This window comes from Equus przewalskii, chromosome 8 (assembly GCF_037783145.1).
Source record: "Equus przewalskii isolate Varuska chromosome 8, EquPr2, whole genome shotgun sequence".
In the NCBI taxonomy this organism is placed as follows: Eukaryota; Metazoa; Chordata; class Mammalia; order Perissodactyla; family Equidae; genus Equus; species Equus przewalskii.
The window spans coordinates 7604474-7630614 of record NC_091838.1 but is presented as its reverse complement, the minus strand read 5'-3'; the positions used below and the strand labels follow the sequence as shown (position 1 = coordinate 7630614).

At 41.4% G+C, this 26141-nt stretch overlaps 1 protein-coding gene and 1 long non-coding RNA gene across 2 annotated transcripts in view; both read right to left on the bottom strand.

The window, feature by feature from the left end:
* The window catches only part of MRPS28 (mitochondrial ribosomal protein S28), a 101006-nt gene that overhangs the window by 32273 nt on the left and 42592 nt on the right, over positions 1-26141 (bottom strand). The window lies entirely within an intron of this gene.
* Positions 9724-21144, bottom strand: LOC139085012 (uncharacterized). Its single transcript, XR_011542970.1, has 4 exons — positions 21045-21144; positions 19066-19138; positions 16166-16229; positions 9724-10313 (listed from the first exon to the last, which is right to left on the bottom strand). It is a non-coding gene; the product is annotated as an uncharacterized lncRNA (long non-coding RNA).

Below are 26141 nucleotides of genomic sequence, written 5' to 3'. Positions count from 1 at the left end.
TATGGGTTTTCTACTTTATTCTATTAATATGAAAAACTACACTGATTGATATTTTCAGATGTTAAACCAAACTTACATTCCCAGGATAAACTCCACTTGGGTCATGATGTAGTACCCCTTTTTACAAATTTCTTTTTGGATTGCTACCGTTTTGTTAAAGACTTCTGCATCCAAGTTCATGAGAGATACTGGTGTGTAGTTCTCTTTTCTTGTGACACTTTTGCCTAGTTTGGGACCTGATATTTATTTTCTGTTATCATTATGAGCTGGTAGAGAGCGGGAAAGCAAGTAGGATGGGATGCGTTTGCTTGTGTTTGACAATGATTAGTGGAGTAAAAATAATTACATCAATGATTCAGGATAAAGTAGTCGTTTGGCTGAACCCTGAAAGCAAAACCAGGGCCCTAAATTTAATATTTAATGGGACTGATCCTGTCACCAGCATTATATTTCATTAAATACTACCTTGAATTCTACATTCCCAGGTATCTCTTTGGATTAGATATTATATATATAATTAATATGTAAATTATAGTTCTTGGTATAATATGCCTACAGGGGGGTTAGTTCATAATAATTGTTGCTCTCCTCACTTGACAGAAAAGTCACTTTTTGAGACTTCACTTTGTTGACGGGAAAATGATTTATCCATAAACACCAAGTCTCCAGGATGGGTGGAAGGCTGGCTTAATGAAATCACCAACTAAAAATAAAATACTGGATGCGATTATAAAATGTGACTACTGTTTCCACATTTCATCTACCATGTCCCATTCTTTCACCCCAAAGGTACAACTAAAAAGGTTTTCATACTGAATTTCATAAAATACTCATATTATCAATAAAACATTTGCTTACCTAATTTTTTTGTGGGTGATCTGGATTTTTAAGTACTTTGGACTAAACAGTAGCAAAGCCCTTGGTCTTCAATGTTCTCTCTAGCAGCCTTTCTCAACTGGGTTCAGGCAGAGAATTAAGCCCTACAGAGAATGATTCGAATGACTTTCCTCAATTCTCCCAAGGATGATAAGAAGTTAACTCATTATATTCAATGTCTTAGGACATTACAGCATACTTCTCTAGCAAAACCTTTGTTGAAAAAGGTTACATGATAATTCTTTCAAAATGGCGTAATACAGTGGCGAGGTTTATCTGTAAACTCCAATGTATAGAACAGAATTATGAAATGTCTCAGATATACGATTAAAGATAAAAATAATTCCACAAAAATCTAAAAGCATCTTTACCACTATAGTTATCTTAGTGAATGAATACTTTTTGCTGTCTGAAGTGAATTTTGAATTTAGGGGCTTTTCTTTCCATCAGACTAGCTGAACTCTCAGATGTTTCTTAGGACGAGTGTTAAGCAACATTAAATCAGTCAGTCTCTGCTGCTAACCATCCTGGAGTTTCCGATGTGAATTCAGAGCATATGTCCTTGTGAGTTTCACTTGGGGACTCGTATTTCAAACCACTCATTTTCTCTGGTCTTAGCATCAACAGCAGACGTTGCTGATTCCCATCCAAACACCCACTCTTCTCTCCCACCTCCACCACCCCTCCCTGACAAAGCCCCATTTTGTTCAGGTAGCCATGCTGATATTTTTCAGGAGAGGGTGGCTGCAGCCCCTCCCAGGGGGATCTCAGGACTAGTGTCATGGGTGTGTGACCAGCGCAGTCACTCAGGGCCTCATGTACAGAAGGGCCCTGAGGTTAGGGTTAAACGCTCTGTGGTCACTGACTCGAAATTCGTAATAAACTGATCTTTGCATTTGTGTTTTGTAAGTGAAGACAAAGAGACAGTGGAACACCCACTCAGAGCCTGGAGACTTGGCTCACGTGTGGTCCTGCCTCCTCAGGACGGGTTCTCAGCTACCTTCCTCCATTCCACGATGAGTGGGGGAAAGCCCACGTTCCACTGCCACCTTCCACTCAGAGTGGGGGCCTGGGCACAGGCATAGGTCAGGGATACACTCAGAGGAATCTCAGTGCCAGAGGAGGTGGTGTCCATTCCCCGATGTTCTGTGGGTGAATTGGTGGGAGCCTCTCATCCACCCATAATCCAGGTACCTCTGTGCATCCCGGCACCCAGGCAGCAGTCCTCTGAGCTGTCCTCCACTGTGGGTTGGGGTAGTGGGCCCGTGGGAAGGGAAGATTAATTTCCCTGCCCCTGGCTTGGGAACGACATTTTCATTTTGCACTGAACCCTGCAAATTTTGCAGCCAGCCCTAGCAGATCTTGACAAGTCTGAATCAGTCATGGTAATCTCTCCCCCTGTGAATGACTGCCTTATATCTTGGGATGTGATAAAATTCTGGCCAATAATATATGGAGGACTATCTGCAAGGGAACTCAGGGAGTTTTCCTCCTCTTAAAAGAGACACAAGAAAGAGATGCCCCCTTTTCTGCCTCTGTAAATTGTCGATTCTGGACATGATACCTGGTATTGTTACAGCAATCTTGCAACCACAAAGGAATCAAGCTTGAGTACAAACCTATATGGAGAGGAGGACCAGTCTAGAAATAACAATTTCTCTTAATGGCAGCTGAAAGCATTGGAAAGGCCAAAAGCATCTTGACACATACGATCCTGCACTTTTAATAGTAACACATCCCACAGAACCTGTTTCATCCACTGTGGGAAATAACTGCCCATTCCTCTGAGATTTTCCCAACCCTCTTTCACCAGGTGAATTTTAGGTATTACAAAGCCCATATTTTAAATCAAACCATTCAAAAACACCCCCTTCCGAAACTTGTTGGAGTGTTTTCAGTGGTTTCCACGATCACAGATAGATAGATAGAAACAGTTTTATTCACATAGATTGAGACATATTATCACGATGGACTTCACATGGAATATCAGGAAAAAAACTAAGTTTCTAGTAAGCCCACTTTCTTCCTCTTCCTTCTGCAGCCTTCTAAAATCAAGCTCATCATCAATGAGCTGCATACCATATAAATGGAGAATAGGAACAAACATAATTCCACTGGGAATAGAAATGTCATCACACTGTCTTTGGCAAGAAAATGACATTGAACAGTTTTCGTGTAGAGGTAGAAATGTTCTTCCTATGCAGCATCCTAGTGTCAAGATCCAAATGGGCTGGAGCCTCCTCTCCACAGGGCAAAACAGCCGTGACAGAAAGGGTGGCAGCACACGCAGCCCTGTTCTCTCTAGTGGACATCTTCCGCATGGGGAAGCGGCCTACACTCTCAAGAGAGCCCCTTACTCCCCACGCGTAGTTTCTCTGCTACAGGGAAGCAGCTTTCAATACGAAGGTTGGGACTCTCTTGAGAGCTGCCTAGTTCTGCAAAGCAAATGATCTATTCCTGGGTAATAATAAAGAGAAGACCAGTTAGTAATGCTTACAGTTAGATAAATTTGTGTTAGGTAAAGCATCCAAGAGCGGGCTAGGGACAAAAACTGCATCTGATTTGGGGAAAAATCCTAATTTCTTGCAAAAAACAAAACCCGTTAAAACACATGATTTCAGCTTTCTTAGAGATAACTTCTGATAGTGAGACAATTAATGAAACATTCTTCAGAGGCCATGGAGCTGAAGTCAGTGCACTGACTAACAGAGCAGCTGTCAGAGCAAAGTGGGTTCCCGTCCTAATCCCGCTCTGACCTCAGCCTTGAGCCTAAGAACCTGCCAGAAAGGTGCTCTCAGAGCAGAAGGCGTGGAGCCACAGCTGCTTGCGCTCAGCAGGCTGCAGCCGTTTCCTCTCGCTTTTCAAACACACACTGCCACTGTGGCGGCGTATTTCATGACACGAAGGGTGTGCACAGTCCTCGCTGCGGCAGAGGACAGAGGTTCCGCTCCGTGAGCACACTGCTGTCGAGGGCACGGGGTCTACCAGACTCTCCTCAGGGTCTGGAGCCGCATCGGTACGAACGGACGCACACAGCTGCAGGCCCCGTTAGAGAACACAGTTAGGAGTAACAGAACTGTCCTTTCTCTAGAAAATTAGAAGGTAACAGTCACTGATCTCATTTATACAAACCAAAACAAAAATCACTTAGAACTTCTTTTAGGACAATTGAGGAAAGAAGTAAATGAAATATAAAAGAAAGGTTGAGGGAGAAAAGGCAAATCATATACAGAGAGAGCCCTAGATAGATTGATAGATATAGAGATCGAGATCGCGATTGCGATCGAGATAGAAATCATCAACTTAGGGAAGCATAAGAGACATGTTAGTGCTGCCTCTTACTTTTGTGATGGTCATTTGCATAATAGCACTGTACTGGATGAGATCCCCAGCGGCAACGTTTCTAACGGTTTCTCTCTGACCCTTCCCTCCTATATTTGGGGGACAGAGGTGGGAAAGCCATGCTGAAGAACAATGGAATTAGGGCCTCACGAATCCTTGTTGATACAAGCACACAACCCTAGACTGCCTGACGGGAGTCTGCCCCCGGGCCTGTCTCTCTCCTGGGTTTCACGGCTATCTGCCCAGGACCAACCACTTCTCTTGTCTTACAGGCAGCACTGCTATCAAAAACATCTCTCTCTGTGGCTTTCGCTTCCTCTTCTACCTTGACTGATGCCACATACAGTGTGACGGTTAGTTTTATGTGTCAATCCAGCCAGGCTGTAGTACCCACTTATTTAATCAAACACTAACCCAGGTGTTGCTGGGAAAGCATTCTGTAGATTGGATTAAGACCTACAATCTATAATTACCCTCTATAATGTGAGTGGCCTCATCTAATCAGCTAAAGATCTTAAGAGTAAAAACTGAGAATTCCTAAAGAAACTCTGCCTCACGACTGCAGCATCAACTCCCGCCTGAGTTTTCAGCCTGCCGGCCCGCTTTACGTATTTCAGACTTGCCTGGACCCACGATTTTGTGGGCCAATTCCTTCCAATAAATCGTCTATAGCCATATCTCCTATGGGTTCTGTTACTCTGGAGAACCCTGACTGATACTAACGGAAACACCAACTTTTCCATCTTGTGAGTGGAAACCCTCAAGCTCCCAGTCTATGCTGGGTATTCGGCCAGGGCTGGGATACTGACTCCAGAGACACCAAGGGCTCAGGAGCACACAGACTCCCGGGTCTCATGGAGACTAAGCTCACTACCCTAAACTTTGATCAACGTTTGAACCTTTGGCATCCTACGAGCGGCCTTCCTGACTGTCCCCCTCAGCTGGAGATCTGCAGGCAAGAAGGGCCTCTCTCCTTAGCTCCATAGTCTCTGCTACATTTGAGGCTAACTAAGGTTATATATATATATATATATATATATATATATATATATAGTCATATAGTTACTTATATATGTATATATATACAGCTTTATATATTTTCATACTTTAATTTTTTTAAATATACATACATAGACATATGTATGTGTACCTTTCTTTCTTGAAAATACAGTGGGAAGATGCATATAGCAAACCTTGATAATATCAAAACTTTGGAGGATGGGGCCCTCTGGTTAACTGAATTCCCTGGGTTGCTGGAAATTCACCTCCTTTCTTTGTTGAGTATATTTAAAAATAGAAGAGGGGAGGGGCCGGCCAGGTGGCACAGCAGTTAAGTTCACACGTTCCACTTTGGTGGCCCGGGCTTCACCAGTTCGGATCCCAGGTGTGGACCTAGCACCGCTTGTCAAGCCATGCTGTGGTAGGCATCCCACATATAAAGTAGAGGGAGATGGGAACCGATGTGAGCTCAGGGCCAGGCTTCCTCAGCAAAAAGAGGAGGATTGGTGGCAAATGTTAGCTCAGGGCTAATCTTCCTTAAAAAAGAAAAAGAAGAGGGGGAGAAAAGCAAAGAGTAAGATGTTGATTTAAACAGAAATATATTGGGGCCGGCCCAGTGGCCGAGTGGTTAAGTTCAAGTGCTCGGCTGCGGTGGCCCAGGGTTGCGCTGGTTCGGATCCTGGGTGCGGACATGGCACTGCTTGTCAGGCCACACTGAGGCAGCGTCCCACATGCCACAACTAGAAGGACCCACAACTAAAAAAATATACAACTATGTACTGGGGAGATTTGGAGAGAAAAAGCAGGAAAAAAAAAAAAGATTAAACAAAAATATACCATTAATTACATGAAATGTAAAAGGTCTAAATACTCCAATTAAAAATCAAAGATTGGCAGACTGGGGGCCGGCCTGGTGGCGCAGCAGTTAAGTGCGCACATTCCACTTCGGCAGCCCAGGGTCCGCCGGTTCGATCCCGGGTGCGGACATGGCACCGTTCATCAAGCCATGCTGTGGCAGGCATCCCACATATAAAGTAGAGGAAGATGGGCACGGATGTTAGCTCAGGGCCAGTCTTCCTCAGCAAAAAGAGGAGGATTGGCAGATGTTAGCTCAGGGCTAAGCTTCCTCAACAGAAAAAAAAAAAAAGATTGGCAGATTGGATAGAGAAACAAAGCCCAACTAAATACTGTTTACAAGAGTCACATTTTAAATAAACAGAAGACACAGAAAGGTTGGAAGCAAAAGGATGAGAAAAAATATACCATATGAACACTAACTAAAGTAAAGCTGGTGTAGCCATATCAATAAGACAAAGTAGACTTCACAGCATGAAGCATTATGGGAGATAAAAAGAAGCATTTCCTAGCAAAAACTGGAGTAATTCCACCAGGAAGATAAGATCATTCTGAATTTTTAGGCACCTAATAATATAGCCTGAAAATACATAAACCAAAAACTGACAGAACTAAAAAGAGAAATGGCCAAATACACAATCACAGTGGGCATCAGTAACATAATAAGCAGCCAAAAATAAAGTTTTTGAGGATTTAGAAATAGGAGCACCCAAATTAACAATATTTTACCAATTGATATATACAAGCCACTGCACCCAACATCTGAAGAACACATATTTGTTTTTCCAATGTACATGAAACATTTACCAAAGCTGACCACCCACTAGGCTATAAAGTAAATTTCAACCAATAAAACTATAATGCTTCAGATACCGTGGAGCTGATGCAACGACATCTAAACAGCCCAGCGATACAGAATCCAGAAACATACCCACTCACCTACAGGCATTTAACTTCTGAAAAAGGTATGCAGCACAGTACTGGTGAAAGGATAGTCTTTTCAAAAATGGTGCTAGGGTAACTGGATAACCATATAAAAAAATGAAATTTGGGGGCCAGGCTGGTGGTATAGCACTAAGTTCGTGCACTCTGCTTCAGTGGCCCAGGGTTAGCCAATTCAGATGCTGGACACGGACCTACGTACCTCTCACCAAGCCATGTTTTGGCAGGTGTCCCACATATAAAACAGAGGAAGATGAGCACAGATGCTAGCTCAGGGCCAATCTTCCTCAAAAAAAAAGAAAAAAGAAAAAAGAAAAGAAATTTGACCTCTATCTCATACCACATACTAACATCAATTCCAGGTGGATTTTAGAGCTATATGTAAATAGTTAAACAATAACACTTCAAGAACATATAATAAGATCTTACGCTATAGCTTTAGGGTAAGGAAAGATTCTTAAACTGAACACAAAAAGTATTGCATAAAGGAAAAGATGAACACATTGAACTACTACTCTATGCATCAAAATGCCATTAGAAGAGTGAAAAGGCAAGCCACAGAGTGGAAAAAACACTTTTAGCATATATAACCAACAAAGGGCCACTACCTAGAATATATAAAGAAATTCTACAATTTGGTTTTTTCAAAATGACAGAAAATCCTACAGAAAAATGGACAACTGACTTAAGTGTCACACACATAGACACAAAAAAGGGATTTCAAAATGGCCAATAAACAGATGAAGAGTTCTCAACCTCAAGGAAATGCAAATTAAAACCACAATGAAATAACATCACCGCCCACCAGAGTAGCAAAGATTATTAAGACTGATCATAACAACTATGTGACATAACTGGAACTCTTATGTACTCCTGGTGGGAGTATAATTGTTATAGACTTTTTGAAAAAAAAATGTCTTTTTGGCATTATCTTCTAAAGTTGAACATAGACATACCCTAAGACCCGGCATTTCACACCTACATATATATATGTACTCATTGGAAATGTCTACAGATACACCAGAAGACACGTACAAGATTAACAGCAATAATCATCAAAAATAAGAGACAACCCAGATGTTAGCCAACAAGAAGTCGTGGCATATTCACACAATAGGTTAGTCTCCAGTGACAAAAATGAGTATACTGCTGTTACCCACAGCAGTATGGCTCATCTCAACAGGCTAGCAAAAGAAGCCAGACGCAAAACACACCTACTGCATGATTCCACTCAAATAAAGCTAAAAACCAACCAAATTCCTCTGTGGTATTAGATGTGGGGATAGGGGTGACCTCTGCAAAGGAGAGAGGAGGTAGTGTTTGGGAGGGGGCACACGCGAGTCACCTGAGGTCCTAGGAATGCATCTCCTGTTTCTTAAACTGGGGGGTGGTTACTTATGTGTGTTCACTTTGGCATAATTTATTGAGCTATATACTTAGGATTAGTACACTTTTTTGGATGTATGGTATTCTTCAAATAAAAGGTACAAAAAAACCCCACAATGAACTGCCAAGGAAAATGAATGACTATGCCGAGCAAGCAATTTATTAACACAAAATTAGCAAGCGCTTCTCACCCAGGGTTTCTCCTACAACAATTAGACAGTGGCCGGAGCTGGAGTCATTTCAAAGGCTTCCTCAGACACAGGCATGGCAGGTGATGCTGGCAGCTGGGCTGTCACCTAGAAGACCTACATTTGGCCTCTCCCTGTGGTCTGGGTTTCCTCAGAGCATGGGGGCTAAATTACAAAAGAGAAAGAGCGAGGCAGAGGCTGTATAGCCGTACAAGCCAGCCTCAGAACTAGTCACTTCCTCAGTCACCTCCATGGACTCTGCTCGTGAAAAGTGAGTGAGGCAAGTCCACACAGACCCCACCTCTAGATGGGAGCAACATCTACGCATAGGTGGACGTGTTTTAAAATGACCACAGTCTGACGCTGTCCACAAATTATTGACTCTCATCTCAGAAGCAAAATACATTCATTCCCTCCTTCGAAGATCTTCACAGAATCCCATTTATTATGACAGCATCAGGTTAAGGTTCAAGGTCCAAGAGCTTATTGTCTAAATCAAGTTCAGGGGCAGATGAGGTTCCTTGAGTGTGGTTCCATGGGAGCAGATCCTTCACTACCATTCCTCTTGATATGAAGACCTATAAACTAACAAGACAAACTACATGCCTCCCTACACAGACCACCCAACATACTATGGTGGGACGGGCATGGATAACTGCTCCAGACACTCTGCTACAAAGGGGGAAGCAGGAGGCACACAGCAGATCCTGGCCCACACAAGTCTGAGATCCAGCCAGCGTTGCCAGTTGCTTCATGAGGGCTTAGTCCTACTGTCTGGGAATGACTCTCTAGGGCTCTTCTCCACCCTCTGGGTTCTTGGTTCCATCCTGTAAACTCTCCTTCCTTTTTCATAAAATGTAGCTCAGTAGTAGTTTTCTCAGCCTGCTTCCTCCCCTTAGAAATCCAGGGGTCCAGACTCCTCTTCATTTTAGACTCTCTCAGTACCTTTTAGCCAAAGCCGGCAGTGTTTCCTTCACTACAATTCTCTTAAAAACTTTGCGAATTTTCTCTGAGTCATATTGGGGTTCACTGCATTCGACCAAAGCCATACTGATAAATCCTGTTGAGATAAGTACTTCTCTACCTTGAAAACTGCTATGGAATAATGTCCTTAAGACTATTAGAAGCTCTATTATTTTTTTTTTACTGTTTTTTTTTTTATTGTGGTCATAATAGTTTATAACATTGTGAAATTTCAGTTGTACATTATTTGTCAGATACCATATAAGTGTGCCCCTTCACCCCTTGTGCCCACCCCCTACCTGCTCCCCCGTGGTAACCACTAAATTGTTCTCTTTGTCCGTTAAGTTAGTTTATCTTCCACATATGAGTGAAATTATACGCTGTTTGTCTTTCTCTGTCTGCCTTATTTCACTTAACATAACACCCTCAAGGTCCATCCATGTGGTTGCAAATGGGACGATTTTGTCTTTTTTATGGCTAAGTAGTATTCCATTGTATATATACATCTTATTAGAAGCTCTATTTAATCTCTACTTAATGAAAGAAAATCTGTGAGGCACATCCTTAAAGTCTTAAGAGGGCCTTTTGTCTGTTTGAAAGGGTCTGTAAGACACCATCTTAAATCATTCTGAGGTCTTGACAAAGGGGTTTACAGCGACATCTGACTTCATCTGTAGATCATGTCTTCCTGATAGCACCTTTGGACTTCATCTTTGCCCACAGCCATGTCTTACTTTTAGAATCATCTACCATCTGGAGAGGCTGAGAATGAGAAAACAAACAGTTTTTTTTTTTTTTAGGAAGATTAGCCCTGAGCTAACATCTGTTGCCAATCCTCCTCTTTTTGCTGAGGAAGACTGGCCCTGAGCTAACATCCGTGCCCATCTTCCTTTACTTTATATGTGGGACGCCTGCCACAGCATGGCTTGCCAAGCAGTGCCATGTCCGCATCCAGGACCCGAACCGGCGAACCCCGAGCCACCGAACGCCAAGCCGCCGAAGCAGAACGTGTGAACTTAACCACCGTGCCACCAGGCTGGCCCCAAGTAAATTGATTTTTGAACCCAGTGAGTCATGGCTAATTTATATTTAACATCTTGTATTTTAGCTCATCTCTCTTCTCTCCTCATTTTATTACAGACAGGAAGGAAAAACCAGGTGGCACTTTGAACCTCTGCCTGGAAATCTTAGCTAGAGCATCTGATTCATTAGGTGCATCTTCTGTGTTCCGTTTTATTGCAGGTGATTATGTTGCCAAACTTTCCTCTACTATATAACAAATAAATCCTTTCCTTCAATTTCCAATAACGTTTAAGCCCTCACGGACAGGCTTCTTGATGACCTTTAGGTTTCTGCCAACCTATCAAGGTCCTTACAAGCTTCAGTCCACTGCCTGGTTCCCAAAGGCGATGCGATCTTTTCAGGTTATTTTATAGCAGCATTCCACTTCCACATACTAAAATCTGTGCCAGTTGTCGACTGCTATATAAGAAATCACTTCAAAACTTAGAGGCTTAAAACAAAAACAATCATATAGCTTACAGATCTATGATTCTAATCAAATTGCAAAACAAAGGCTTCAGTGGAAACATTTGTCCTATGTGTAAAGTCGACATTCCACAGGTAAGGAGGCTAATTTTTTAGTACTTAGTTATCACTGGACAGTATTAGAAATGTCTCTGAAAATTAAAAATAGCTAATATTTACAAGTGCTACTAAACCTTTCAGCCTCTGATTTCCCAAAGGCAAGCAATACAGGACCAAAGCTGGTGGTATGGGACTCAAGAGTTCTAGGCTTCTGTCCTGGGTGTGCCTCACACTATCTGACTGTGGACAGAGTTCTCTGGACCTTAGTTTGCTCATCTGAAACGTGAAAGCCTGGACTGAATACTTCCTAATTCCTTTCTGCACTCATAGTGGGTGATTATAAATTAACTAGATTAAAAATAATAAATGAACAGTTCTCAGAGTTGCTCTTTACAGGACTCGTCAGAGCCTCCAAAGCCTGGAAACGGGCGTGCGGGGGCCCTCCCGGCACAGCTCTCCTTTTGCTGGAGCTGCCGCGTGAACCTGAGCTCAGATGCGACCCAGGCCACCTGCAGTTCCGGAATGGTCTGGGCTTGTCTTGTTTGTTCTCCCCTGACCCCTGTGCCCAGGCATAAGCTATTCACCTCTCTGCCTAGAAGGCGTTTGTCGCCCTGGCACATTCTCTTTTTCCTCCAACTTAGACCAAAGTCCTGTCCTTGAAGAAACTCAAAGAAAGATCTTGAGGCAGGGCACAGTACTTTCTTTCCCCATCCCCCAAATCCTGGTAGGCTGTAAAAGAATAGCCACATCTTTATGACATCAAGTACGACACTGCCGCATTTTCGGGGCGTGCTTTTGCTTTTGTCCGTCCACTGTACTAATGATGAGACTTGGCGGACAAGAGCTACACTTCTGGTCATCTCTGTTTCTTTAACATCTGGGACAGTACCTGGTATACGCTAGAAAATCAACAAACACTTGCTGAGTAAATGCATTTTAACTCTGCTGATAATGAGGCCCAGGAAGCCAGAGTCTTTCAAACAGTCAACGTTCAGGACCGTAGAGATCAACTCTGCTATACCGTGGGGATCATTACAAGCTGTTAAAGTCAAGCTGGGCTTACGGTTTAGTTCAGACATAACATATTACTCTAAAGCGGGTACTCTGGAAGCGGTTAACTGCAAGCATAGAATATTAATCATTGTTTAAAAATCTACAGTCTTTGCCATTACTACAGCTTTTTAAAACAGACTTATTGAGATCTAATTCACTATCACACAATTTACCCCTTCAAAGTATGTAATTCAGTGATTCCCAGTATATTCACAGAGCTGTCCGGCTATCACCACAATCTAATTCTGGAACATTTTCTTCGCCCCAGAGAGAAACCCTCTCCCCATTACAGTCTCTCCTCGTGCCTCCCGTCATGGCCCCTGGCAATGACAAGTCTATTTCCGTAGCTATGGAGTTGCCTATTCTGGACATTTCCTGGAAATAAAATCATACAATATATGGTCTTTTGTGACTGGCTTCTTTCATTTAGCATAATGTTTTCAGGGTTCATCCACGTTAGATTATGACTTCTTATCTTTTATAGTGTTTTCAAAAGTAAGAACTAGAAGAGAAACGTGTTCTCATTACTTTTGAAAATCTCCTGCAGGCAGCATAACATAAAAAGAGCTCCCTGAGTGAAGGAGAAAAGGATGAGATTCAGAGGAACTCGAGGACTATTTTAAAAATAATTTTTATTTTAGTTAGTTTTACTTGGTACATAATTTTTTAAAGACATTTACTAAGAGAGAGTCAGTAACTGATTTTGTCGAGTTTTTCTTGAATGCAAAAAGGAAGGTCGGAGTCTTCGCGGATGGGCAGGGATCAACACCAACTGATGGAGAGGCTGACAGCTGCCCGTTACTCCATGCTGTCCACACAGCCGAGACACTGACAAATGGGACACGTGCACAACACCACAGACACCGGATTCCAGTATAAAGAATCAGGGTGAGTTTTTATCAGATCTTCTAAGAAATGTTTCAAATTGAACCCCCAAGCATACCAAAACTACTTTGGTTTGCTCAGCTCAGTGGAGTCAAGCAAATTACAGAACTGAAGTTAATGAGGGTTCACTGGGGGTCTCTGTACCAGCACTGCCTTCAGCATAGACGTGGGGTTACGATCTAGTTTTGGAGACTATATGAGTTAAGGAAATACTACAAGACTGTCTATGAATGAATAAATACCGAAATAAATGTGTGGTGTAGATAACAGCAGTACACATTTTAACAACGGGAGCTACAAAACAGATTTTAAAATGAAATTCTGTCCTGTTGTCACATGTGAGCTTATAAAGCATTAGAATGTACAGGAGTGTGTTATTTCAACTGCAGCAAAGCTGACTGGACTACCGACATTCTATTGTTAATCTGACTTTAATTATAGCAGGAAAACAGCTCCAAAATAGTGCTAATTTTCTTATGGTAGTGAAATAGTACTACATTAAGCAATGCTTCAAAAAACAGGTCACAGGCTAAGGGCTGGAGATCTTTGTTATACAAAAGCTATAAAACACGAAAAAAAATAGAATTGTTATCTCAGGATATTCTACTTTTTTAAGAGTTATAGGAAAATTGGCTATACTCAATAAAAAGACTCAAAGTTTTTTCTAAGAACTATAAGATTTTAAGTTATATATATTTTTTGTACATAGTTTTCTAAAGTTGGATCTCATCCTGAAAGATTAAATAGTCTAACTCTAAATAAAGGGGACAGAAGATTTCTAATGCAAAATAGTTTCCCCATCTGAAATCATTTTACCCAAAAATAATTTTGAGCAGAGAGAAATTCAAGCACATTTCAATATGGGCTTTTGGTATAAGAGAAAATTACTATAGAAGCTTTAGTCCTAAAAACTCGAGTTATGAACTGTCCAAACAGCAAATCAATTTATCTCAGCTAATGTAAGACAAGTAGAAAATAATGAATCACAGTCCTTCATCTTTTAGATTTGTACACTTCACAAAACTAGTATAGAGTTTTTAAAAATAACACATTTATAATAACGTTTTATTTCCAAGGCTCATAATCTTATGATCAATATTAATTTTATCAATAACAACAACAACCAGAGTCCTTTCCTGTCTCGAAAAACCACTGAGCTCAACACGGACTGAAGCTGCCGAGCCTGCCAAACCTCCGGTGGGTCACTCCCAAACCTCCAGCCGGACCACATCCTGCCTCACGGGTACGCAGCTCGGCCGGTGCGGTCCACAGGGCTCTTCCCTGCGCGGTGAATGACGCAGAGGTCGTGCTTAATAACAGGCACTCCTGCCTCCCTTTTAAAGAGACAAAGACAAATAGGAAAGCTGGATGGGAAAATGCCCGGCCGCTCTGTCCCTCGTCTGAACCGCCTCTCACTTTTCCCACAACAGGTAGGCACAAGCACAGACTGCTGCTGAATGCTCTCGATCTTGCCAAGATGCTGAAACCCACTGGTTTCTGCGGTTGTCCCATTTTCTCCTCATCCTGGCTCTCTGCCAGAGCCTAATTAAGCCACTGAAAATGCCGGATGGTTAACCCTCTCTGCACTGCACCCACCTACAATTATTTGCAAAGCACTTTGATATGCTTTCACTTCCCCAAGGATAAAGATAAGCACCGGACTGTACCAACACACAGCAGGGCGAGCGTGGGCGGGTGCGTGCAGGTGTCCACAGCCCAGCACTTGCCACCAGAACTCACTGTGAAGGAGGAGAGACTCAACAGCTAAGGCTAGGGTTCAGGAAACGACTCCAAAATATACACGTGCGGTTTGGTTTTATTTGTTAGGGTTTGCAGCAGAGTGCAGAAGAATTCTACGTTTTAATCATGTTTAAATCTTAGGGAAATAATTTTCCGTTAAGAAAAAACCCAAGTATTCAGACCACAATGTCTGCTGTGAATCCTTTTACTGAATGAACAAAACAGTATAGAGCTTTTGAAATTCCCAGAGCCATGGCTGTTCATTAAAAAAGAAAGCACCCTTTTAAGATTTAGGTGCTTTATCTCTTACAAAATGAAAAGATCAAACAGAAAACCTTATTTGTAAGCAAAGCAATAGTGTCTCTGGGTCTCTTGCTAAGACCAACAGCAACGAGGATGAATGAGGGGAAGCAGTGACAATGGTCAAAACGGGTGAAAGGAAGCTCTCTGTTGAGGACAGCCTTCCCTGATTGCAATCTTTAGACCCGAGGCCCATAACTCTGTTTAACTACTATATCCTGCATACAAAGTTAATTCTGCTCTGATGAGAAGCAAGTGCACTTACATGATGAGAGAAACACCGAGTAACCTAACTGAGCCCACACAATCTGGTATCAGAGAAGATCTGTATTTCAACATAATTTAAGAATATCTCAATTGGATTCAAGAGAAACACAGGAAATCGATTAGTCAGGCTAATTATTCTGTCCTTCTGACAAGAGGGTGTCCCACTATACCCAACACGTAATTAAGTAATCTCTTCTCATTCGATGTTCTCTAGCGACAGACATCTGCTACAGATGTTCAGCTTCCATCTTTCTCTTAACAATGAGGCAATTTTAAATGGACCAAAGTGACAGGAGTCACTTTTCAGCTATCCAGTGCCAAATTCACATTCCCATTTTATCCCAATAGTTTTTCCCCATTCTTCTTGCACTTTGATTACTTGCACTTAGAATTCCTATTACTTGGTAGAAAAATAACACCAAAATTGAGCTTTCCCTAATAATATAGTAGACACACGGGAATATTTCTATCTGGTGAGGACAGAAAATGTCACACCTATACAGCACCACAATATGGCCAAAACAAAAGAGCGGCTAATTAATTGCTGGCCAAGAGCCATGTTCTTTCCAAATCAAGGCTTCTGCAAGATGGCATATGGTTTGTTATTTCTTACAAATATGAAAACCCTTTTGAAGTGGTTACACTTAGTATCTGTCAAAATAATTCCGTATATGAAACAGCAACATGAAAAAAAGCATTATTTGTAAAAAAAAAAAAAAAAAGATTTCATTATAAGAATCTGAAAATAGTTTTCATTTCTAAGGGTTAAGATAGTGACTTACCGGTAGGCATTTTAGTAAATATTTTAATTCCACACAGTGTTCCATGTAGAAGATGCCAACTTTACTAAGGAACATAAACAAGAAATATTATTTTTAAAGTGGAAAGAATATTTCTTCGTTATTGGCCCACATTTTCAAAGGCAGAACACATTCAGTTTTTGATATTTTACTGTATTATTTATTCTATTAGATTCACTCACTATGCCATTTTTTCAAAATTGTGCTTGTGCTGAGGATGGTAAAAAGCAAGGCATTTAATCTGAGTTCGCTGAGGGTAAGAGTTTAATGCTCTTCATCTTTGTGTCTCCAGCATGTAGGATGCAGGAGGTGATGAATTGCTCCCCTTTGCAAAACCACCACGAGCTCGAAGAGCCCAGTGCAACGAAGCCAGCACACTCTGAGCTGCCCACACCAGGAAGGCACGAACTGAGCCGGGCTCACAGGACCTGGCTCAAAAGGCTGCAGAATCCAGGCTCTTAGGCATCCTGAGTGCTCTCTCATCGAGGTCCCAATGGGACTGGTAACTATCCACTCAGAGAGACGCTGAATCAAAACAGGTAGGAGACAGAAAGGGCCAAAACCTTAGGAAAACCTTGAAGTTACAAGGTCTTCAAACTGTTTTTCTCTGTCTCCTGCATCAGTTCCACTCCTGATACACGTCGTAGGCTACTAGTGACAGTGTGAATCAGAAAAACTAATACAACAGATTTTTACTTTTAAATTGTACCCCAATCCCTAGCACAGTCTATCACCTACTAGGCTTTTAATGAATATTGTTAAATCACGAATTGTGGAGGTGAATGAAAATATATGTATAGAGTACTCTAGTGGTAAATGGATTTTCATGTTTGACGGGAAAACATTTCTACGCATTTTTTACTTCTACTAACAGAAAAGTAGCTCTTCTCCAGGACTGATTTATTCATAATTTTTGCTGTTTAGAATACTGGAAGAAACTACAAAGAATAGGCTTTACTAACATAATTAATAGCCATAAGCTTCAATTCACCCCAATGTACCTGTCCTGCCTGGGGTACATGGACCTCTTACAAACACCACCGTCCTCTGGGGGAGCGGTCGGTGAGACCCGTGGGTAAAATCAGAAGGCAGGCAAGCAAAACGAAGTCAGGAGAGGCTGCCCTTTCTAAGTGACTTAGTGTGATGACGGGATCGTAGAGGACGGAAACATAAAAATTATCTTGACCTCGCACTCCTTAAAAACTAAAACTGGACCAAGATTACTCAATCTGGAGTCATGGGAAAGCACCGTGATATCAAAGGAAAATACATGCAAACAGCTGCGGCAGAGGCTGGCTCAGAGTATCCACCTTGTTGATCTTTTAGTATTCCTAACCCATTATCCACTTTCAGTTAAAAATCATTAACGTCCAGCATATAAGAACCTAGACACAGGACAAAACACACCTATTTTTTCCTATGGGGGCGGTAACCAGGTGTCAACAGCTGCAGCTGTGACTATATGATCACCTGTTTGCATGAAGGCAGACCACAGATAGATTTAATAGGTCAGATGACAATGCAGCAAAATGCATTTAGCCTATGATTACCCCTTTTCAAACATTCTCTCACTCGCAACTTCGACCCTGGGAACATAGCAGGCACAGACTTAGGTCAATAAGAAACACTGGCCGGCACAATAGGCCTTGCCTCAAACAGCGCTGTTGACAGACACCAGCACAAAGGACGTGAATAGAGTCCCCCTCAGTTCTCACACAGAGCGAAGAATGACTCAGTGTACTGCCGCTTTGGAGCTCTGTTTGTACAGTGTATACAGCTTTTGTCCTCGGCCACTGTTCGCAGCTCAATGGGGGCTAAGGGCCGAGGAAGTGAAGGCGGAGAATGCTCCACGCTCTCCCCTGTGGCCGGCAGTTGGATCCATATGCACATGACAGGTCAAGTGAGAACTGGAAAGTCACTAGATAAAACTCGTCCCACCCCACTTACAGGAGGACAGTGATTTTTAAGTTAAAAAACAAAGAAGGCATTATTTAGAGAGCCCAGAAAAGCCACCATTAGTTTGGTATTAATATAGTTATTGATTGAATTATGTTCGTTTGGCTTTTTCTTTGTCATATTTGTCATATTTCTTTTTCAAAGGCTTGTTTTGGGCACAAAAAGACAGCAGGACTGGCTGGAAGTCGGCAACTAAAGTAAGGCGGGCCAGGACTCCACAGAGGCCACGGGGACAGGGCCAGACAGCAGGTGAGGAGGCATTAGCAAGGCGGGCAGGGGCATTTCGTTCCTGGTATAGTAATATCACATTGCCCCAAGTATCTACATATTTCTCTTCATGTCTACTCCTCAAGGTAATGGGGATATAACAATAAGGAACCAAACCCAGGGATAAAATAGAATTCTAAGACAATTCAGGGGAGACTCTAAACAGACAGCTTCCATAGGCTTAAACTGGTTTGCTTGATACTGGCCAAGAAAACCTAGCTAAAGCAAAGGACAAACTCCCATGCTGAATGAAATGTCACTTGGCACTAAGCCAAAAACACCTTGGCAGAATTGCATCTGCGTCTAAGCATACATGTTTTGGAATACCGTGTTCAAATTCTGGTTCTGCTCATTACTTTGTATAACCCCTCCATATCTTAATTTTTACATCTGTAAAATGGGAGGTCCATCCTTTCTTTATTCAAAAAAAATTGAGATAATAAATAGTATGCATTTCATTGGTTGCTGTGAAAACAAAGTCGGTTAACCCACGTAAGACACCTAGAAGAGGACCTGGTACCATTGCCTATGATGAGTGTAGCCCCCATTGCTGTGAGTACCACTACTACAATTCTACAACCACTACTAACATCACAAATACCACCAGCACTCCTACACTAAGGTCACTGCTCTATTCGTGAGTCCAGGAAAATTCTTACCAGATGATTGAGATCATTGATCCTTGAGTCCATGAGGATATCCCCTTTACCCAAAGGTTGTTTTTAGTGGTCTCTAGTAAAGAGATAAATGTAAGCTTTACAGATGCTATATATGTGATATAGCTATATATAAAACCTATTAATATTCAAACTTTTAAAAATGTGTATGACGAATTTTTTGCAAAATCTACATCAATGTACAGCCTAATAATTATTCCCAGGGGAGAAAACAACAGCAAGCATTAATTAAATTACTTGCTATTCTAGGGGCCAGATATTACTCTAAATGATTTATCTAAGGTACTATTATTTTTCCAGTAAAGAAACTGAAAGACAAAGCATTAAGGAACTCTTCAAGATCACACTGTTAAGTAAGCAAACCCAGGCATTCTGACTTTCAATCTTGCCCATGGAAAGAAGTCACTTTCTTAGAGGGTTCTGGCATAGAGTCAAACCATATATCCACAGGAGGCTCATAAACGATAATATACCATGAATTAAAATATGCTTAACGTATATCCTTTCATCCTTTGTGAAGAACAGTCAGTTGCTGACCACATCTAGTCTAGGAGGAGTCATAAAGAAAAATGTTTTGTTTAATTGCTTTCATAAATCTTCATCACCACATAAGCATAATTATTTTCATGTTTATGAATTTAATCTTACATGTTAACTATATCTGTAATGATTCTGAGAATGCAAAGAAGTTAATTAATGAAAAGTACTGCCTAAAGGATGGATGCTTTAAGCATATAAGTGATTACTTAAAAGAAAAACAATGTCCCTCATTTTAATAATTTTCAAATGGCTCCCCACTTTTAAATCTTTCATGGTATTGGTGAAGGAAACATCAGTATCAAGCAAGAACCATGTTAGCAGCTGAAGTAAAATTTTGCACTTATTTAAAAGTTCATTCCATCTGGCTCTGGCTTAATTTATTTTTCAAAATCTAAACTTATAAACATATACAAAAATTCATGAATGATCCTGATTATAATTAAATTAAAAATGAAGGTAACAGACTTCCATAGTCAGCAGTATGTTAGAATGAGTAACCTGACCAAAGCTTCTGCTAAAAAGAAAGAAACATAGTGGTTAAAATACCAAAACATTTTCTTTAGTTGTATCATTGAGTCAGCAATTTAGAATTGATTATAGAAAGACAGAAAACAAAAACAGAGCTGGAACTCGAAGAATAAATAGAGCACCAAAGCCGGGCTTTGCAAAACTTGAGCTTCTTTTAACATGTCTACGATACAAAGGGCCACTACATAATGGAAAAAAGGGAGAAAATTCCTAGAAGATAGGAAAATTCTAACCTTGTATAAAAGTGGTCAGTCTCATTTTATTGAGTAAAAATTAAAAGGATTACTAGCAGAAAAGACAAATCTACCATCAAAATTGTTTTATAAATGGACCATTTACAAAAACTGACCAAAGACTAGACTGAAAAGGAAGTTTGAACACATTTCAAAAAAGTGGTGTCACTTCCTCTGATCATAATACAATCACACTAGAAACTAATAATTAAAAAATCTCACTTATTTGGAAATCTGAATCAGATTCTATATAACATGAGTCAAAGAAGAAATAATGGAATTTGGAAAGTACATGAAAAATATATAAATATCAGCAGAGTTGCTCAAATGTACTATATAACAGCGTCATATAAACTAATAAAGCACTTAAAATCTTTGTGAACTGATTTATTTAACGGCCTGCAGTTTGTCTGGCTGTAGTTGTCATCACTCATAAAAAGAATACTTCACTAGCACAGTATATAAACATGTACGTTATGTATGAAAATGTGACCTGTATTCTTTCATTATAATAAATTCCGTCTACCTCACTTTATATTTATCAGGAGCCTTCCTTGACTGGGCTATCCCAAGGTATAATTTGCTTGCGTTAGTTTGGCATCTTAAAATTTTCCATCTTAAAGGCATACGATTATGATTCTTTGACTCTGATGTACACACCTTTTTTAAACAACCACTAAGCAACTGCACAGATGCATTTAAAGCAATCCTGAGTCCTGAATGCTATAGACTGAATGTTAGTCTCTTCCAAAATTCTTGTGTTAAGTTCCAGCGCCCAAGGTAACGTGACACTAGGGGGTGGGGCCTTTGGGAGGTGATTCTATCACGAGGGTGGAACCCGGATGAGTGGAATTAGTGACCTTATCAAACACATCTCAAAGAGCTCCCTTGCTCACACCACGTAGAACACAGCACGCAGACGGTCGCCTATGAGCAGGGCGCAAGCCCTCACCAGACCCCAAATCTGCCAGTGCCCAGACTGTGGGACCTCCTAGACGTCAGAACTGGGAGAAAGAAATGTTTTGCTGTTTAAGCCACCAGGTAGGTGGTATTTTTGTTACAGCAGGCCAAACAGACTAAGACACTAAATAAGTGCCATTTTCTCCATATTCATCAAGCGGCTACAAAACTTGGCAACCATCATTTGAAAAGGGGAGGGGAAAGAATAGTAAAAATCAGAACCTTAAACTAAGTGTTTAGAGATATACCAGATATGTACCTGGGACTTAAAAATTTGTGTTCGAATGCATACCACTGCGTTTCCCACTCTAAAGTGCTGATTCTGGTAATGTTCAATCCAAAGGCCTGGACATATGAAGGCCTGAGCTGCGCCTCCAATCACTGAATCCCAGTATGTCGTCTAAAGACTAAGTACTTTTCAAAGATGGTAAGGCTGGTGTGCCTGACAGCACGTGCTGGCAGCATATCTTCTGACAACACCAAGAAGGAAAGTGAGAGCAGGAAGTACTGGCTCCCAGAAATAGAAATTAACCTAAACTACCTTAAGAAGAGAGAGGGAGAAAATGACTTCATGATAGGGATACATGGGTGCCTTAAGAAACCCAGAGCAGCTTCGAGAAGGGCTGGGCCTCGACACTGAGAAGCCATGAGAGACTCGAGCAGCCGTCTCCTCTCGCGAGTCTCACCTCTCTTCTCTCCACAGGTCTGCATAATTCCTCTTTCCTTGAACCAGCTTTCTGTGTTTTCCAGTCTGCGTGGCATATCACACGGCTGCTCAAAGCCCTTGAATTTACATGTTAACGCCCCACATGTGAGGAGACTAATCATCTTTCTCTTGTTGCCAATTCCAGATTCCAGGGGATGGGACTTGGATGGGTTCCAGCTTGGCTCAGGCACCTGCTCCGCTCTAATCAGGTGGAAAAGGCCACATGGCCTCACCAGGGCTGCACACAGACCGCTGCTTAGGTGGTTGGGTAGCCAAGGGTGCTGTTGTGTGCTGGAAGCTGCAAAAGGCACTCAGCATGAGCAAGAAGCAAGTGCTGCGCACAAGCGACACGCTCTCTGATGGGATCTTCACACCACCCCGCACCTGGCGGGAGGTTGGATCATCAAGGTTGAGGGTGTTGCCTGAGGCCTCGGGTAGAGGAACAGGATGGCATTTGGCCTCAGGCAAAGAGGTGGAGGGTTAATTTCCTCCAGCAGCAGCAGAGTGTACAACACAGAGGTGTGGCCAGCACTGCCCCAAGAAGCTGACAGGTCATGTTTGAATCCAATCCTTCCTCTCCACTTTCTCTGCCCTTGGCCAGGCAGAGATTCTTCTGACAGAACCACTAAGCTTCCTCTCCTTGGAGCCTTTATGAACTACCTTGAGTTTCTGTTTCCTATACTGAACATTCTGCCCGGCCTCAACTCATATAATCTGATACACACCATTTATATTATCTCAACTGCACAGATTCAAATAAGTAAAGTTACTCTGGCAAAATGATTTTGCTCATCGCTCAGGGAAAGAATGGTTATCCACCCCTTTGCTCAGCTTATAAATCCTGACACAATCCTTGATCTCTTTTCTATCTCCTTCCTGCTTACTTACCTATCAATTCTTACTCTGAAATATCTTTTTAATCAGTCCCCTGAATTCTACCAACAATGCCACAGTCTTAATTCAAGATCTTACCTCTTTTCTGAATTTTTGGAATAGCTCCCTAATTGATCTGCTTGCCTCCACATCTCCCATATATATTACACTAGCTTCACTAATTTCCATTTTAAAGCAAAATGCTGTCCTTATTGCACCACACCCCTGCTTAAACGTCTCTACACTTCCTCGCAGCCTGTAGCAGAGGTCCCCAAGCATGCCTGTCCATCAGACCCCCAGGGTTCCTAGTCCTCATCCTAAACTTTCTGAACCAGAATAACCGAGAGGGGAGCTTAGAAATTTGCCTTTTTAACGAACTCCCCCCTTGATGCTGAGATATCCAGCCCAGATTTGTGTTCCGGAATTGTTCTATAATAGAAAGCCCAGGCTCTCTGAACAGAACATAAGTCAGTTCAATCTGATTCCAACCCACCCTTTCTAGTCTCATCCAGTCACTTTCCCTTCACAACCATCCCCACAACACGCAACCCTTTCCTACTGCTGGGCATCCATACATGCCTTCTCTTCTCTACTTAGGGAACTTCTACTCATTCTTTAGAAATCAGTTCAAATGCCACCTCCTCTCTGCAGCCTTCCCTGACTGCCCCGAGCATTAATTCTTTCTTGATTATAGAGTTTAAGAGGCAGTCTGGAGTGGTGGCCAAGAGTACAGGCTCTGCAGCCAGACTGTGAATGCTGGAATCCAGGCTCTGCCAAGTACTGACGAGAAAGTCAGTAACACGTGACCTCAGACAAGTTTTTCGACCTCTCTGTGCCCTTAGTTGCCTTCACTGTAAATTAGGAATAACAGTGTGTGTCTGATGTAATGGTCGCGAGGGTTAATGAATTAATGCACGTTAAGGCATTTGCCTGGTCATAGAAATTGGTCATTAAATATTAGCTTCCTGGTTAGAAGTTATTCCTATCTCTTAGACCAGGAACCAGCTGATCAATTCAAGAATTCTCTTTCTTGGTTGTGGTACGAAACCAAAAAAATATATAGTAGTTTATATACAAACTTCAACATAACTTCTTTTCATTTACTTATCAAAAGGTGACTAAGGATGATGTAGTAAACCTTTTTAAGGAAAAAAAAAAGTCATTTATATGGGAGGGGTTGCCTTTTGAAGTCATTTGCTAGGGAGGCAGAAACAACTTGGAAATCTTAGATATCTATTTGAATTTCAAAGAAGGAAGATTTTAATACTAAGCCTAGCTTTGGGCCATTATTATTTTTTTTTTCTGCTTAATCTCCCCAAATCCCGCCCCGCCCCCCCACCCGGGACATAGTTGTATATTTTAGTTGTGTGTCCTTCTAGTTGTGGCATGTGGGACGCCACCTCAACATGGCCTGATGAGCAGTGCCATGTCCGCACCCAGGGTCCGAACCAGCGAAACCCTGGGCCCCCGAAGCAGAGTGTGCACACGTAACCACTAGGCCATGGGGCCGTGGGCCATTATTTTTTAAATGTATAGAAAAAGAACTGAAAAATCTGGAATAAAATCTCACAGAACAAAATTCCCACTACTTATAAAACCAAACTTTCAGCCAAAAATATATTTCAAGAAATCCTGTAGCTTTTCAAAATAACTAGAAACAGTACAAAAACTTTTTACAAATCCTGCCTTTTCTTAATTACCAAAGCAATATCTGAAATGGAAACAAGAGAGTGACAGAAAAAGTTGGTCATCTGCAGCAAAAGGAAAACAAATTATGGCTTTGCAAGGTGAGACGTCAACAGGAAAACTAAATTTGTGCTCAGGTATAAAATGAGCATCTTCTATAATGTTCCATCATTATTAGATGCATTCTTATCTATTTTTCTTATTTTGCTTCTAAAATACCAGCTAATAAGAAAGGGTAGAAACAAAATACAGTGACATCTGGTAACAAGAGTCAGCTCTTCTGCAGAACTTTTCATTCATTCAATAAATATTTATCAAACAAATAGTAATATATGTGCTTAGATACAGCAGTAAACAAAAGAGCCAGGCACGTGCGATGCATTCCTATGGTGCTTATCATGGGAACAACCTCTATATTCCAGCAAGTTCAGCAACACTTTGCATATATTATACACTGCCGTAAGGAACATACAGCTCCACCTCCAGGTTATCACCATTGGCAGTTCCAGAAGCTCAAGCCTATCTCGCTCCCAGACCTCCAGGTCATGGGTTTTTACCTACATTCATGAGTCCCTAAAGATTAATGGGTGTGCTGGGGGAATCTGTGAACCCTCTAATATTATATGCAGAATGTGTGTATGTTCATACACGTGTAGATTTTCCTAGACAATGTGCTTTCACTGTATTCTCCAGTGGGCCCATAACTTCAAAAAGTATAAACCACCATTGGTCTAGGTGTAGGAAAATTCCTACAATTCCGCCGTCTTGAAAAGGGTGCTGCCATATACCAATAAGCAGAGCACTTGGCAAATTCTCATGTCACATTTTATAGCCCAGTATTCAACAATTTTATGATCAACAAGTTATGTCTGCTCCTCTAAATTCTGTCCTCTAATGTTTTGAGTACCAACAATCTAGTCAGTCTCTGAGACAAAGACTTTCTTCCCAAAAAACTGTTTATAGAACTTGGGCTCCAGCAACTCTTGCAATATAATCCTTGTGTATAACTAAACCACAGAAAAATAACTCCTTAATTTGTGGTCAGAATAACCACTGCAGAACAACCTACAGTGGGTGGCATGCAACGATCACAATTATAAAGTAACCAAGCAAATAATACACTACATCTATAAGAGATAAAATGTTATAATCCAAAACATACATTGCTATAAATAAAGTCTGTGGTTATTTGCCGAGATACTCTGACTAACATTGCAGTGACAAGGGCTACTCTTAGCTTGTTTTACAAAGGAGTAACTAAAGCTATCTGCCAGCAGACTCAGTGGCACCACATGTATTGTTTGGGCTAAGAAATGAGGTGAACTGCACTGTGTAGTAATGTTGGGAAAATGCTGCCTTTAATATAAACAAACAATGGACTTTCCTTTAGAAGCCATGATAAGGGAGAGGAGGGCAGCGCCATTAGACCCACTAAACCAGCATGCCTGCAATCCGGGAAACCATTGAATAAGAGCAATCAGTGCGTCTAAATGCATATTTGTTGACAGCTATAATCAGATCGTTTCCCCCCA